Source organism: Bombina bombina, chromosome 2 (genome assembly GCF_027579735.1).
Source record: "Bombina bombina isolate aBomBom1 chromosome 2, aBomBom1.pri, whole genome shotgun sequence".
Classification (NCBI taxonomy): Eukaryota; Metazoa; Chordata; class Amphibia; order Anura; family Bombinatoridae; genus Bombina; species Bombina bombina.
In genome coordinates this window covers 937,740,873-937,757,774 of record NC_069500.1, presented here as the reverse complement: position 1 = coordinate 937,757,774, position 16,902 = coordinate 937,740,873, and the positions used below count along the sequence as shown (strand labels likewise).

Here is a 16,902-nt window from a genome sequence, read left to right as displayed (position 1 = left end):
GAACAATAAGCAATGGCAAAGCCATGCATATCTGCTGTTTCTCAACAAAGGGGATCCTAGAGAAGCTTTTACATCTATTTGTGTTATGACTGCACAAGCTGTATGTAAATAATTTTAGTGAGAAATATATAGTTTTGGTGAATAAATAAAAAAAAGGCTCAAATTTGCTTTGTTCTCTTGATATACTTTGTTGAAGGAGCAGTAATGCACTACAGGGAGCTAGCACATCAGGTGAGCCAATAACAGTTGTATATGAGCAGCCACCAATTAGTGGCTAGCTCCCAGTAGTGCATTGCTGCTCCTGAGCCTACCTAACTATGATTTTTAACAAAGGATACCAAGAGAAGTAAATTAGATAATATAAGTAAATTGATTAGTTGTTTAAAATTGAATTCTCTATCTGAATAATGACATAAAATTATTGAGTTGCATTCCCTTTAAAGGGACATCAAAATAATATATTTAATCAGAGCCATGCTAAATTCATTTTAAAGGGGCATGGAATTAATAAGTTAAATTAAAGCCAAGCTAAATTTAGTTTTAAGCATCTTTAAAAATAACCATAACTACCATGTTTGTGTTTTCTTGTTTTCAAAGATGCAAAACCCCCATCTACCTCTAAATGCATACTCAGTATATAGATCTCTAGTAGACTAATAAACATTATATAGATCTCCAGTAGACTAGAATAATGAACAGTACAGGGATTGCAGAATTATTAGGCAAGTTGTATTTTTGAGGATTCATTTTATTATTGAACAACAACCATGTTCTCAATGAACCCAAAAAACTCATTAATATCAAAGCTGAATATTTTTGGAAGTAGTTTTTAGTTTGTTTTTAGTTTTAGCTATTTTAGGGGGATATCTGTGTGTGCAGGTGACTATTACTGTGCATAATTATTAGGCAACTTAACAAAAAACAAATATATACCCATTTAAATTATTTATTTTTACCAGTGAAACCAATATAACATCTCAACATTCACAAATATACATTTCTGACATTCAAAAACAAATCAGTGACCAATATAGCCACCTTTCTTTGCAAGGACACACAAAAGCCTGCCATCCATGGATTCTGTCAGTGTTTTGATCTGTTCACCATCAACATTGCGTGCAGCAGCAACCACAGCCTCCCAGACACTGTTCAGAGAGGTGTACTGTTTTCCCTCCTTGTAAATCTCACATTTGATGATGGACCACAGGTTCTCAATGGGGTTCAGATCAGGTGAACAAGGAGGCCATGTCATTAGATTTTCTTCTTTTATACCCTTTCTTGCCAGCCACGCTGTGGAGTACTTGGACGCGTGTGATGGAGCATTGTCCTGCATGAAAATCATGTTTTTCTTGAAGAATGCAGACTTCTTTTTTTTTTATTAAATATTTTTTATTATATAAATAGGTTATCACAACTCTTTTAAACGTTACAAATATCAAGTAAACATAAAAATCACAAAAATGACAGGGGTGTCCCCTGTCCCCACTGATATTTAATCTGGCGTTAGAACCACTAGCCATAAGGCTCAGACAGGTTTTTCCAGGTATCGTGATTAAAGACATCCCTCTTCATATAGCACTATACGCGGATGACATGTTACTGTTCGTGGAATCCCCCCAAACTCACGTCCCCATCATACTCCAAATAATAAAGGAATTTGGAGGCTTCTCTGGGTATAAGATTAATACCTCGAAGTCCGAGATATTGTGGCTTTGCAGACACCCACTCTCAAAGCATAGCTTCCCGTTTGTGGAGGCGACTGAAGGCTTAACATATTTAGGCATACACCTACATAGAGACCCCTCGCAAATTTACAGATTAAATATCACGGAAAAATGCGTTCAGTTATCCTCTCAGCTATCCAACTGGCTCAACTTCCCATTGGGACTGTCGGGCCGGGTCAATTTAGTCAAAATGACAATATTACCCAAAATACTTTACCCAATGCTCATGTTACCATTTCTATTGACTCAAACGGATTTACGGGTACTTACCAGGGCAATATCTCAATTTATATGGAAAAAGGGCAAACCGAGAATAGCGTTGGAAAAACTTCAGCTCCCATACTCGGCAGGGGGGCTAGGCCTCCCGAACTTAAAACTATATAACTGGGCAGCTCTGGCTAGACTAGTATTGGATTGGCAAATGGGCACAGGTCACTTCGGAGATGACAAGCTTGAGGAGGCAGTGGTCGCGCCAACTTCGTTGGCGTACCTTCCATATGGAAGTGGACAGACACTCCCAGAGGAAATTCTTGCTAACATAACATACAAAGACCCATTAAGGGCTTGGCACAAGATACATAAATATTTGAAGATTGACTCTCCCCCCCCCCAAATTCATCCCCATAGTGGGGAACCCAGACTTCCCGGCTGGACTGGATCAGGAACCCTTCCGAGATTGGAAAAAAGCTGGCCTAAAGGTAATTGGGGATGTATTAGACCCCCTACAACACACAGTGCGATCATTTCAGGAACTAAAAACCAAGTTTCAACTTTCGAATAGGCACTTTTATGCTTATTTGCAGCTTAGGCATTATGTGGGTTCATTACAAACCTCCAATGCTGAGTTTTGGGGATCACCGCCTTTTGCAATTACGCAGACATTATTCCGAGTGGGATTATTTTCACTCTCTCATATATACACACGCCTCTTACAGCAGAAAGAACCTCTGATCTTGGCAAATATGATGTCAAGGTACAGAGACAACTGCTTACTGGACTTGACAGTACAAGACATAAAAGAAAGCTTAGAACACACCAGGCAAGCTACACTAGCGATATCGCAAAGGGAAACGCAGATTAGAATCTTACACATGGATTATATCACACCACACAGACTCTCAAAGTGGGATCGGCGGATCCCTAACCGCTGCATTAAGTGCGGGTTAGCAGCGCCATCATTTCACCACTATTTCTATGCCTGCCCAAAGATTAGGAGATTCTGGAGCCAATGTCAATATTGGCTAAAGAGCTCATATCAGATAGAGATAACACTTGCTGAAGCGGAAATATTTCTGTTAAGATGGGATGATACTCATAAGAAGTCACACAGGTTCCTTTCACTATGCACACTACTGGCTAGACAATGTATCCTCAAAAGATGGATCAACAGACAAGCCCCGACAATAGCACAACTAAAACATCTACTACTCAAACAGCTTTTCGTCGAGCAGTGTGACGTTAGGTTAGATACAACACGTAGACTGCGCCCCTTTCTTCAGAAGTGGAAAATACACATAGACACATTAGATCCACTCATACAGAATCAGATTTTGAAACCTTTTGCCCATTTGGAGACAATGTTACAAATGAATCTAAGAGAGGGGAGGCAAAACACGGTGGGTGACGACTCTCTAGAGGTAATGCTGTTCTGAATCAGATTTTTTTTTTTTTTCTCTCCCCCCCCACCCTCTCTTCCTCCCTCACCCCAGGTTCCTGGCTCTCCCCCGCCCCCCCCCTTGCCGCACCAGGTTTGTGACTATCAACTATCAAAGTTAATGGTTAATTGTTAAATGTTAGCGTGTTAAATGTGGATAGTTATTAAGGGCTCGGAGCATTTGGAAAGGTGTTATGTGGAACGAAGCACATAACCAAATATGGACACTGGAGATATAGACTTTGGCCCTTTCCATAAGCTCCGTTAGTTTCTAGGTTTGAATAAATAAAAAAATTCCAACAGTGTGGTACCAGAGAGTAATGATGCTAGAGCATTTTTATGAGGCGCTGGAAACAGGTGCTGATCTTACTATATTACGTACATTGTATACTGTTGTATTTATATATCTGTATAAACATGTATTGCCGCATTATGCAATTTTTATCAGCTCTATGTTACTCTACGTTATGACACCCTGCGTGGTGTACTTTTGATTTCTTCTCACTGTACCACTTGTTGACCAAAAATAAAATTAAAAAAAAAAAAAAAAAAAAAAAAAATCACAAAAATGGTATCTCGCAGTACATTGAAATGATATAAATATTGCATAATATATCCAGGTTTTTATCTCCATTTCTAGCATATCCAAAGATCAAACTATACCTGAGTGGGAGGTGAAATAAGGAGTGAATAAGAGCGTTTACATGTTGGGAGAGTCGTTGTCAGTTGGTAGGTTTAAGGTTTTTATTCCGCCTTTTGACCTGCTTTATAAAAGCGGAATTACGCTAGTAGTTGGTTGCTATGTGGGTATCGCCTGTAAATGCAGCTGAGCGGGTACGAGAGGCCAATAAGGGCCACCGCTCCCAGGGGGCATAGTCAAGATTCAGTCATCTGTGTATTGTTGCGGTCTGAAGTACCCCCTTGGGGGGAGAAGGATATTAGGAGGGGAGGGGAGGGGAAGGGAGGGGGAGCTCATTGAGTGGAGGGAGGGGGGTGGAGAGGGAAGAAGGGTGAACAGAGCGTCCTGGACCTGCATCTGGGGCCAGTAGCGCTGGGGAGTAGGGAGACCTAAGATTTAGCTCTGAGGCTCTGCTGGTAAGCTTCCCAGGGTTCCCATATAAGACAGAAAGTTTCCGACTTTCGCCGGGTTCTGTAGACATAGTCTTCCATGGACTTGACATAGTTCAGATATTCCATTACACTTTGCCATTTTGGGGGATGCACTTTCTTCCAATTCCTGGCAATTGTCATTTTGACAGAAGTAAGTATATATATGAGAAGGGTTCTCTGATGCGGAGGCACTTTCTCTAGGCCCAAGTGGAGAAGGGCAATTCCGGGGTCCCTAATTTCTGGAAGACCCATCAAGCAACAGATCCTACTGGTTTTACCCCAGAGTGCCTTTAGGTTAGGACAGGACCACCAGGTGTGCAGTGGAGTGCCAATTTCACCACAGTTCCTCCAACATGAAGGGGAGTAATCAGGATAGAGGGTCTGCAATCTGGTGGGGACCAGATGCCATCTGGTGAGCATTTTAAAGTATAGCTCATACATCGTGGTGCAATGTAAGGCCGCTTTGGTCTTGGCGATGGCCGATAACCATTTCTTAGGGGAGTACACCGTTTGTATTTCCGTCTCCCAGGAGAGCATGTGTCTCGTCTTGGGGATTGTGGGGGGAACCAGTAGGCATCGATAATGTGCCGTGAGGGGTTTATAGGTCTGAAGACCCGTTTTCCATCGGGCTTCCCAAGCCGTAAGAGGCCGTGGGGCATCCCTCAGGAACCCCCAGGCTTTTAGTAGGGATCTTAATCTTAGAAGTTCAAATGCTAATTGTCTCGGGACCTCAAAGTTTGCCACCATCTCGTTTTGTGTTAGTAGCCGATCTCCTGCATAGAAGTCTCCCACTGTCAAGATTCCAATCTGCCGCCACCAGTTCAGTCTCATATTAGGGAGGGTCTGAAGTATGGGGAGTACAGGCTGGATAGGAGAAGGGTGGGGGGCGATCTGAATGTGGTGTCGCAATTTATACCATAGCATTTGGCATCCTCTAACGATTGGGTTAGAGATAGTGTGCAAGGTGGCAAGATGCGGGGGGAACCACAGTAAGTCAGAAAGATCTATATAGGCAGGCAATGATGCCTGCTCAAGGTCCCTCCATCTCGTGGGGGGGAGGTCTCGTCCCCAAGCTGAGACATGCGAGATCATTGCCGCCTCATAATACATCTTAACGCTTGGCAATCCCAGTCCTCCCAGGTCTAAGGGGGACTGTAAGATTGAGGCCGCAACTCTGGGTTTCTTGTTGTTCCAGACATATCTGTTAAAAAGGGTCTGAAAGTTTTTCAGAAGCTTATCTGGGACTGGGAGGGGGATGCATCGCATAATGTACGTTAGTTTGGGTAGTAGCATCATTTTCAGAGCTGCAATTCTTCCCATCCAGGAGAGCTCGTCATATTTCTTTGCTCTCAGATGTTTATCGACTGTCCTCAGCAAGGTGTGATAGTTTTCATGAATGACCATCTCCTTATCATGGGACAGGAAGACCCCAAGGTGCCGGATACCTCTAGTAGACCATTTAAAGGAATATTGCTGTCGCAAAGTTTTCTGTTCTTGACAATCTAAATGAATCGAGAACGCCTCCGTCTTGGCTACATTTATTTTGTAGTTAGAGAGAACCCCGAATCTCTCAATAAGGGCCATCAGTGGAGGGAGTGATGAGGCCGGCTCGGCAATAAAAAGTGTAAGATCATCAGCGAATAATGCCACTTTTTGTACTGAATCATGCAGCAACAGACCCTGGATTTGGGTGTCCTGCCTGATGGCCTCTGCTAGTGGCTCCATAACCATCGCAAAAAGGAGCGGGGACAGGGGGCATCCCTGCCTCGTCCCATTGCGTATGTGTATTTTAGGGGAGCAAAAACCCAGCCCCTTAACCACAGCTGTAGGAAGGGTGTATAGGGCCTCAACCGCCCTACAAAATGAGAGCGGGATCCCAAAGGTTCTCAGAGTCTCGAACATATATTCCCATCTCACCCTGTCAAAGGCTTTTTCGGCATCTAATGACAGGGTGAGAAGGGGCAGGCCCATGTTGTGTGATTCAGCGAAGATGTTCAGCAGTCTACGGGTATTATCAGAACCCTGTCTACCTTGGACGAATCCGACTTGGTCTAAGTGGATTATGGAAGGAAGGTGTTTCCCAAGTCTTGTCGCAAGAACTTTAGAATATATCTTGATGTCCACATTTATAAGGGAGATAGGTCTGTAGCTCCCACATTCCTTGGGGTCTTTTCCTTCTTTAGGGATGGTCATAATAGTAGCCTCTAAGAATTCCCCTAACGTCTTACCTCCTTTAGCCACATCATTAAACAGTCGGAGTAAAAGTGGAGAAAGGAGAGACACAAAGGTTCTGTAGAAGAGGGTTGAGAAGCCATCTGGACCAGGAGCTTTGTGGGGTTTAAGGGACAGGACGGCCGCCTTCACTTCCTCCAATGTGAATGGTCTATCAAGGTCTGCTGCAGACTCTTCACTTAGCCGTGGTAGCCGCAACTCGGTTAAAAATTGCCCCAACTCCTCACCTCTCACAGGTGGGTCATTAGAACCGCTATCTAGATCATAAAGGGAGGCATAATAGTCTGAGAAGGCTCGGCCAATCTCCCTAGGAGAGTATACCATGCCACGACCAGAATTGATGGCCGGGATTCTACTGGCAACCGCCCTATTGCGAAGTTTACGGGCCAAGAGCCTATCGGCCTTGTTCCCTTTACTATAGTATATTTGTTTTAATTTGAATAGATTGGTTTGCACTTTCAAAAGCTCTCGTTTATTAATCTCGGACCTTATTGCCCCCACCTGGGTGGCTATAGTGGGGTCCGGGGCTTTTTTGTTGGCCTTCTCCAGGAGTCTTAGCTCGGCATACAGCTTTGAAAAGGGGATCTTATGAGCCGCTTTCCATCGGGCCTTTTTCTTTATGAAATAACCTCTCAAATACGCTTTGAGGGTGGCCCAGACTATTTCAAGGCTCGTATCACCAGTGTCGTTGTGTGCTAAGAAATCTAGGATGATTTCATTTAGACGTGGAATCTCTATTTCTGCGAGACACTGGTCTGGAAGTTTCCAGGACGGCCTACCGTTGGGGGCCTGTAAGTCAAAGAGTTGGGCACTAACCATATCGTGGTCTGACCACGGACAGGGCCTGATCCTTGATCCCGCAAATTTGTCAAGTGTCCATGAGTCACAGAGTAGATAGTCTAAACGAGAGTACGAATTATGGGGCACCGAGTGGTGTGTGTAGTCTAGTTCGGTCGGAGCTAAACATCTCCAGACATCAAACAGTCCAAATTGATACATTAGCCTACGAAAGGCCATTGAAAGCGAAAGTAGATTACGGTCAGTTGGATGATTTGTGTTTCTTTTCTTGTCCAGGTCTGGGTTCCAGACCAAATTCAGATCACCCCCCACCAAGAGATGTCCTCTCTTGAGTGGATCCAAGATGTTCAGGAATTTTCGGAGGAAGGGGATCTGACCCGAGTTCGGGGCATAAATGGAGGCCAACGTGTAGGGGGCTCCATTCAGGGCACAAACTAGGATAAGGAACCTACCCTCAGGATCTCGCTCAATGTGATCAATCGTACAACTGACATCACGATGGATCATTATGGCAACCCCTCTTTTTTTTTTCGTATAGGAGGCGGTTTCACAGATCGGATATAGAGGGGAACTCCTGGGCTGTTTAGAGCCCCTTTCCCAGTGGGTTTGTTGCAAAAACATTAAATGTATTTTGTGGGCAAGTAGGTAGTGATGCAGGAGACTCCTTTTAGTAGGCGAGTTAAGTCCCTGGGCGTTCAGGGTGGCAGCCAAAACGGGAGCCATATTATGAGCAGGCTTCTCCTGGGTAGCAGATAAGGGCCTCAATAGCAGGTAAGGGAAAAGGTTTGAGAGGGGGTGGCGCAGGTTGGTGGGGACGGGGGGGTATGGGTGGGAGAAGGAGGGGGGTGGGTGTTGGAGCACTTCAGGCCACAGACAGGGTGTCTTGAGGTTAAAGCGCTACTAGCGTATATCGATGTGTATCTAAACACTATCACAATGAGTGATCTCACAACTAACAGTTGGAGAGCACAACTATAGATATGTGGGGGGGGAGAGGCCAGCAGAGATAGCCGAGCCCCAGTCGGTCATTTTAAAGCGTGCAAGAAGAGGGAGAGAGAGAGAAGGAGAGAGAGAGAGGAGAAAACCCCTCCCCCCTCCTCTCTCCCACCTCCAGTCACTATTGTACTTTTCTCGCTATAAGCGAGGGTCTGACACTCTGTTACTGTAATGGGTGCGCATAATTATCACTGTTATAGGGCTGTCAAAATGAGAAATGAAGGGGGAGAAATGGAAGACTCGTGTGTAAGTCTGTACTCATGGGTCTCTGACCGTAATGTCTCCTCGGGGGTGGCTATATGCAGACATAGTGCGTCTGCGGGGGGAGGTATTTCAGGACCCAAATTTCTGTTGTTATGGACATAGATATTAGGATGAATTGCCCAAATCAATAAGAGGAAAAACAACACTGAACACTGAACAACATCAACATCTTTATAAACGAACAATATATGATGGCCACCGTCAGTTTGCGGGGGGTACGTTTAGGGGGGTGCCAATTTTATACCTTGGAGTTAGAATCTCATGTGAGCCTGACGGCCACCAGGTGGGAGCTAATCTAAGTCTTGGTCGGTCAAGCACAAGTGGAGAGGCCGTTAGTATAGATGGTATGAGATCGACACAATCAAGGAGGCATGTGATAAGGGTGTGTGTGGATGGCTGTAAGTAACGTATTGAACATTGGGTATACTAGTCGCTCATGGGGAGTAGGAAGTGTGCAACTCCTGACGGTGGCCATCTAATCTTTGTGAGGTATATACATAACTATTAGTCAAAACAGCAACAACATGAGGACCTGGCAGTCGCCAGTCTAAAGATTCTGAGCAAATATTGGTTATTAGACATCCTAAATAACTCAAGGTACATACATAACTGCCAGTAAGAACATCAACAGGGTAAACAGCAACAACATGGATACAAATAACATCCTCTAAAGATGACCATCAGCCCAAGAGAGCCAATTTAGGAGTTGTACTATTCAGGGAACTCAGGCTGTTGTTTAATGGGAGATAGATGCCTAATAGGTGTCTAAGGGGCCCCGACTCCTGCCTATCCCATCCCTTCTCTTACATAACACTCATTTATCCAGAGGGAGTAGGCGATCTAGAGAGGGAGTGTAGAGCTGTTATTAATATACTCTACTGCCGTGGGGTATCTCCTTAGTATAGTTAGGGAAGGTGTCTCTCTAAACGATGGCCATTTAAAAAAGTGCTGGGGCATAGTGAGCCACGGGTTACAACTTAACTTGAGTGGCCTTAATGAGTTAGATAAGTACAGTTTACAGTTAATTACTAGCACAAGGAAGTAGAGTAAGAGAGGAAAAAGAAAAAACAAAGGGGGAGAGGGGGAAAGGAGGAGGAGATAAAGAATGGTTAGAGAAAGGAAAAGGAAGAGAAAACAAGAAGGAAGTGGAGGAGAGGTGAGGAGAGGAGGTAGTCAGAGAACATTAATGTACAAAAGAGAAAACATCTATTGTGCCTTGGTAGTCTCACCAATCTTCGTGTACCCTCGGTACACACGAGTCAGTCTCTGCAGTAATAAAGAGTCCCTCAATTGTAAGCCCCCAATTAAGGAGACAACTGTGTGCACATCAGAGCAATGACCAGGATGGAGTATCTCACGAAGGAGTGTCTCTAGTCTTAGAAATTGAGATATTCCTCTGGTCACTGCTGGGTCTCTGTGGAAGGGAGCCCCATTCAGGGGCTGATGCTCTCAAGCCTCTACCAGGAACTATTGCTTGAGATGGTATCTGAGGATCTTGTGGTAGTAGGCTCCATCTTTGAAGTAATTCCCTTGCTTGTTGAGGTGAGGATGCCGCATATTGTTGACCGTCCTTATTGATGTATAGCTTGACAGGAAAGCCCCACCTGTATTTGATGCTCTTATCTCTCAAAATTTTAGTGTAGGGTTGGTAATGCCTTCTTATCTGAAGAGTGTGGGGAGAGAGATCTTGGAAGACCTGAATGTCAGCATACTGCTCCGGGAGTGGCTTGTCCCCCGCCAGGGCTCTCAGAAGTTTCTCTCGAAAGGTGTAATAATGTAGCCGGGCCACCACATCTCTAGGTTTATCACCTTTTGCCGTCCTCGGCCTCAGGGCTCTATGGGCTCTATCGAGGAGCATCTCTTTCTCAATCTCCGGACCTAGGACTGCAACAAAAAAGTCCTGGAGGAATTTTTCGAGCTCCTGCAGGGGCACAGATTCAGGAATACCTTTCACCCTGATGTTATTGCGGCGAGTCCTATCCTCAAGGTCTGCGAGTTTGAGCTCGAGGTCAGTGATCTGCTCTGCCAGGCTCTGCGAGTAATCTAAGAGGTTGCCGTGGTCTACTCTGAGATCTTCTTGCTTGCGTTCAAGGGCATCCGTTCTTTCTCCTATGAGGGCTATGTCTCTTTTCAGATCAGCATGTCCCTTATCAAACTTCTTGGAGAGGGAGTCGTGATGCGAGGCCAGGAGCGACCTGATAGAGTCCATTAAATTGTTGTCAGTGTCAGCATCTTGGTGTTGTAGGCGGCCTGAGGCCTGGGAAAGTGTTGTTCTGATGCGAGCATCATTGAGGCTGCTTGTGTCTGAGGCATCCTCTTCCGAGCCAGATTGTTGTCTGGACGTGTGCTGGCTAAAGTGATCCGCCACTGTTCTTTTCGGAGGTTTGTGGGAGTTTTGCTTTCTTTTAAAAGATTGTGGCATCTTGTGCTTTTGTAACTGTAGTGGCATGAGATATAAAAGGTAAATAGTGGGAGAAGTGGAAAACTGGTTTGCATTATAAAGAAAACAGCATCAGGGCCGACTGGGGCTGCGGCATCAGTGCATATAGCTAGCACATTGTTTGCACAGATCTTGACATCACATAGGAATTGAAGCTGGGTTAGTTGAACGTTGTGCCGTGAGGCCTGGAGGCTGAGGCAGTTGTCACTAGGCCGTGTTATCTGGTCTAATCTCTCCCCTGGGGAATTGTCCCCTCAGGACGATGTGGGAGAGGGTATAGGGGTATGACCCGCAGGCAATCAGGGCCGGCGGGAAAGGGAGGGGAGAGACCTGAGAGAGAGCTGTAGTGAAAAGTGCAATCTGCACCTCTGTTATCTTCCTGGTGTGTTAACACAGTGCACTTAATCTTTAGAGTGCCGGGGCTTCAGTCTGGAAAGTCTGATGGTCACTGAAGGGGTCAGGGGCCAGCCCTTAAGCTATGACTTGGTAGGGTCTCACATACACAGGCTGCAGAATCAGTGTCTCAGATATTTTAGGATGGAGGTAAGGGCCTCAATATATCTAGTAGATAGGTATCATATGAGTCTATGAAGGTTCGGCACTATGCAGAGCTTGTAGTTGGGCCAAGTGTACTTATGTAGTGAAGTTGCGCACTTACATGTGGGACAAGATGGCGCTGGCCCGCTCCTTATAGTTCAGCAATTCTTAAAGATAGTCCGTGTTCAAATGTGATCCCCTCACTGCCGGTCCTATGTTGTGGTTTGCCGGGGTCTGTACATCTGGATCGCCCCTTTTAGGTGTCTTTTCGGTCAGTTGCTGTGATCGCGGGATCCGCTGCAGGCCAAAGCCCCGGTCTTTCCTGATTATGTGTCGGTTCTCTTCCACCGGCAAATTACAGGTTCGTACCGGAATGGTCCAAAACACGTCTGGAGAAGCGGACCACACTTGTGCACTATTTCACTGCTAGTGGGGAAGAATTAACCCCAAATTATAGGCAGAATTGCCAGAAAATTGTGAAAATTTCCCGGAGCTCTGGTGCTTAGCGTCTGCCCAGCTTGCCGGCTTGCTCCGCCCCCGAATGCAGACTTCTTCCTGTACCACTGCTTGAAGAAGGTGTCTTCCAGAAACTGGCAGTAGGACTGGGAGTTGAGCTTGACTCCATCCTCAACCCGAAAAGGCCCCACAAGCTCATCTTTGATGATACCAGCCCAAACCAGTACTCCACCTCCACCTTGCTGGCGTCTGAGTCGGACTGGAGCTCTCTGCCCTTTACCAATCCAGCCACGGGCCCATCCATCTGGCCCATCAAGACTCACTCTCATTTCATCAGTCCATAAAACCTTAGAAAAATCAGTCTTGAGATATTTCTTGGCCCAGTCTTGACGTTTCAGCTTGTGTGTCTTGTTCAGTGGTGGTCGTCTTTCAGCCTTTCTTACCTTGGCCATGTCTCTGAGTATTGCACACCTTGTGCTTTTGGGCACTCCAGTGATGTTGCAGCTCTGAAATATGGCCAAACTGGTGGCAAGTGGCATCTTGGCAGCTGCACGCTTGACTTTTCTCAGTTTATGGGCAGTTATTTTGCGCCTTGGTTTTTCCACACGCTTCTTGCGACCCTGTTGACTATTTTGAATGAAACGCTTGATTGTTCGATGATCACGCTTCAGAAGCTTTGCAATTTTAAGAGTGCTGCATCCCTCTGCAAGATATCTCACTATTTTTGACTTTTCTGAGCCTGTCAAGTCCTTCTTTTGACCCATTTTGCCAAAGGAAAGGAAGTTGCCTAATAATTATGCACACCTGATATAGGGTGTTGATGTCATTAGACCACACCCCTTCTCATTACAGAGATGCACATCACCTAATATGCTTAATTGGTAGTAGGCTTTCGAGCCAATACAGCTTGGAGTAAGACAACATGCATAAAGAGGATGATGTGGTCAAAATACTCATTTGCCTAATAATTCTACACTCCCTGTATATCCAGTAAGAATATTTAGTAGTCAGGCTTACTTTTAGGAGCCAGGTAGTGACATTTGTATATAGATATATGTAGAATAACCCAAAAAGTTAGGAACCAGGGGTAAAATTCTAGGAGCCAGTGGTTCCCAGTTTCCTGGGTTTGTCGAGTCCTGGATATAGATTTCCAGTAGAAAATTAAGCAACTGCCTTGATATGGCTTCAGATTTGTTTTAATTTTCTTATTTAAGATAAACTTACCTTCATATCGATCTAGTATTCCCTTCTTTGTTCCAAATCAATAGGAGTTTAATTTTATCAATTTTTATTAATCTTATTGTAAACAAAGTTATCGGCTTTATAAATTGATTGCTGATGCTTTACAAATTGGACCTGTTTTTTTTTTTTTTTTTTTTTTAGAGGCTCGATTACGTTTTTACCTTGTAGTAGTAAAAAAAAAAAAAGGATTGCACATATATTCAAGGAGGCGGATGACGTGGGATGACAGCCGCCTAACGGCCAGATTTTCAATTGGACAAGGTAAAAACGTGATCAATACTTAAAAAAATTAATAAAAAAAACGGGTCGAATTTGTAAAGTGTCATAAATCAATTTATAAAGCCGATAACTTTGTTTACAATAAGATTGATAAAAATTGATGAATTAAACTCCTATTGATTTGGAACAAAGAAGGGAATACTAGATCGACATGAAGGTAAGTTTAACTTCACTTTAAATATGATATATAACATGGTAATTTTGTATTCAGATGCATAAAGAGTTTAGGGCGTATTTTTATTAGACTAATATTTCAAAGTAAAAGAAAAAAAAATAATCTGTAGTTTCTAAAATAGTTACATATAATGCAGATGTGGTAGTGAAGAGAAGTGTGAGTAGCTGAAATGTGAATGGCAATGGTTATTTTAGCTGTCTCATATCCGTTTTTTTCCTTTTCTTTGTGAGGGAGGAAGGGGTGCAGAGTTTGTTTCAAAGTTTAATTTATGTGAGAGGTGAAACCAGGAACTTTGCTTTTGCAGTGCTGCAAGCTTTTTTTTGCCTTTGATAAAAAAGAATTATGTTAAACTCGCCCTATCTGTAAGGAAAGCATATCCCTCAAACAGCGCCTCCGGCCGTCGACGGCACAGCAATTTCTCCAGTGAGGTGACTTTTTCACCTCTAGACCATTAGCCGTGCTAGGATATCAGTTTACACGCACAGCTATTGGTCTAGAGGTGGAAACATCACGTCATTGAAGAAAGCGCTGTGCCGTGAGCGGCCGGAGGCGCTGAGTTAGCGATCTACTTTCCTTACAGGGTGAGTTTAACATTGTTTTTAATAAAACGTTGAGAGAAACTAATGTTTATTTTTAGTGATGGTAAATTCTAGTGTTTGTTATACACTTGGGTTTACCATCACTTTAAGCAAAACAAAACCACAAACTGTTGGACAAAAGTTTAGTCCTAGAAGGAGGTAGGTTACAACTGTTTATAACAGTTTATTCACTCTTCCTGAAACTTTGCATTGAAATGCCAAAATGTCAACAGCTCCACATGCTCCTGGCTGAGGCTGGCTCTTTTTTTACAAGTTATTTTGCCTCCAGCAGAGAACAGGCAGTCAGATGGTGTTGAGGTGCCTGAGATGCATAAGTAGGATTTTACTAACTTCACCAAGGTGAAATATTTATCTTTGTTATCTCTCCACCAATGCAAAGAGTTTTCCTCCTTGGCAAGGGGCCTCTCAACAAAGTAAGCCTGGACTTTATTTCTAACTTGGCTGTAGATGTCCTTCTTAGGTTGCCCCTCTTTAGTCTCTTACTCAATGCAGCTTCCTAACTGTTCTCACTGGTCCCAATGCACACCGTGTCATGTAGATCACTGGGTAACCGTGAGAAAACGCAGCAAATCATGTGTCACACGGCCATACTGTGTGAGTTAGCAGATCTGTGATTTAATATAAACAATCCAAATGATGACTCATATTATTTTTGGATAGCACAGGTGAGCTAACCTAGATAAGCCAGGGGTTGTTGAAAAAGAAGCTTAAACTGTCCTGAATAAGTGGGAGGTAAACGTCTGTAGACGTCCTTTAGGCAAAAGACATACCCTTAAACATAATACCATATGCAGGAGCTCATCGGAGTGAAGCATCTGGTGCTGTGCGCAAACCAACTAATTTCAGTCGATTAGTTGACAACTGTTTTCCTAATCGATTATTAGCAATTATATTGATTAGTTGTTGCAGCTTGTTAACTTTGTTTAAAAGCATGGAGGTAAGATCTGGAGCAATAACGTGTCTGCCGCACTATATGGCAGCAGTTTTGCAATAATTATACACTTGCAAGAGTACTAGATGGCAGCATATCTTGTAGTGCTTCAGATATTTGCATGCTACATATCTAGATATCTCTTTAGCAAAGAATACCATGAGAACAAAGTACATTTCATAATATAAATAATTTGGAAACTTTTTAAAAATTTTATGCTCTCTGAATAACAAAAGAAAAATGTTAATGTCCCTTTAATGGTGACTATATATATATATATATATATATATATATATATATATATATATATATATATATATATATATATATATATATATATATAGTGTTTCTAACAGTGCTTGCAAGAGACGTTCCTCATGTGCATATGTAGTTGTAGGATACAAAAAAATTATATATATCCAAAGTGAGTTAAACTGTGATTTAAACAGTAACAAACGGTGCCTATATTTTTTCACCTGTTTTGATCACAGAGTCCGGTAATCAAAGTTGTAGAACTTTCTGGATATTTCTATCTTTTATTCAAATTAAAATAAAATAACCAGACAGTCTGGATAAAGACTGATTTGGTGTTGTAGGACTCCCTCTCTGATTCCACTCCGTATGATTGGACAGAGGGTGGATGGACTTGGTATTCCACTTTATTTTGAGCTGATATACGTGTAGATAAAAATTGTCCTAATTTTAAAATGTGCGTAAAAAATGCCAATAGATACGTTTAAAAAAATATATATAAAATAAGTGTTTGTAATTTTAAAAACAAATGTTGACAAACATAAAATGCATAGATAAAAATGCTAAATCCGGGTGGGATGGTTTATATAACTGAAATGGAGCTATATGTAAAATAGAATAGAAAGCATTGAGCAAACGGGTGATGGTACCCTATGAAAAACACACTTACTTGAAAAATGAATGGTGACTGATTGTGGTATAGGAGTAGCAGAAATTAACTGCTAACAAGTGGATCTGCTGGTGTTTAGTGCTAAACAGTGCGGTCGGATATCCTGAAGTGATGTCACAAACGTGCGTCACGTGCCTTACGCATTTCGGGAGCGTATCAGCTCACTTCATCAGTGGCTTGTGATCTGTTGCCATCCTAATTTCACTTAAATAGCCTAGCAATTATTAATCAAGGATATTGATTGTTATAGCCCCGCCTAATTAATGGATGAATTATTTGTCAATTTAGACAAAGTAAAGCGGATGGCTTTGCAGAGCAGTAATGTCCACGAAGCCCCGATACTCAGCCCTTTGTGGGAGGGGAGGGGAGAAATGCGTCATGACTGAGGATTCATGTGATGTGAACAGCTACTAACGGACTTTGCTAACGGTGTTTAAGGAGGACGCTGGAGTGCAAATTTTGGGTAAGCAAGTGAAGAAGCCAGTCGGAATAAAAAGATTTCCACACCGGACCGTCTCTAAAGGAAGGTACCTAGGATGTTGT

The 16,902-nt window shown here is 43.2% G+C and overlaps 1 protein-coding gene across 1 annotated transcript in view; it reads left to right on the top strand.

Annotated features, from left to right (window-relative positions):
- SCARB2 (scavenger receptor class B member 2) overlaps positions 1–16,902 on the top strand; it is a 365,930-nt gene that overhangs the window by 9,549 nt on the left and 339,479 nt on the right. The window lies entirely within an intron of this gene.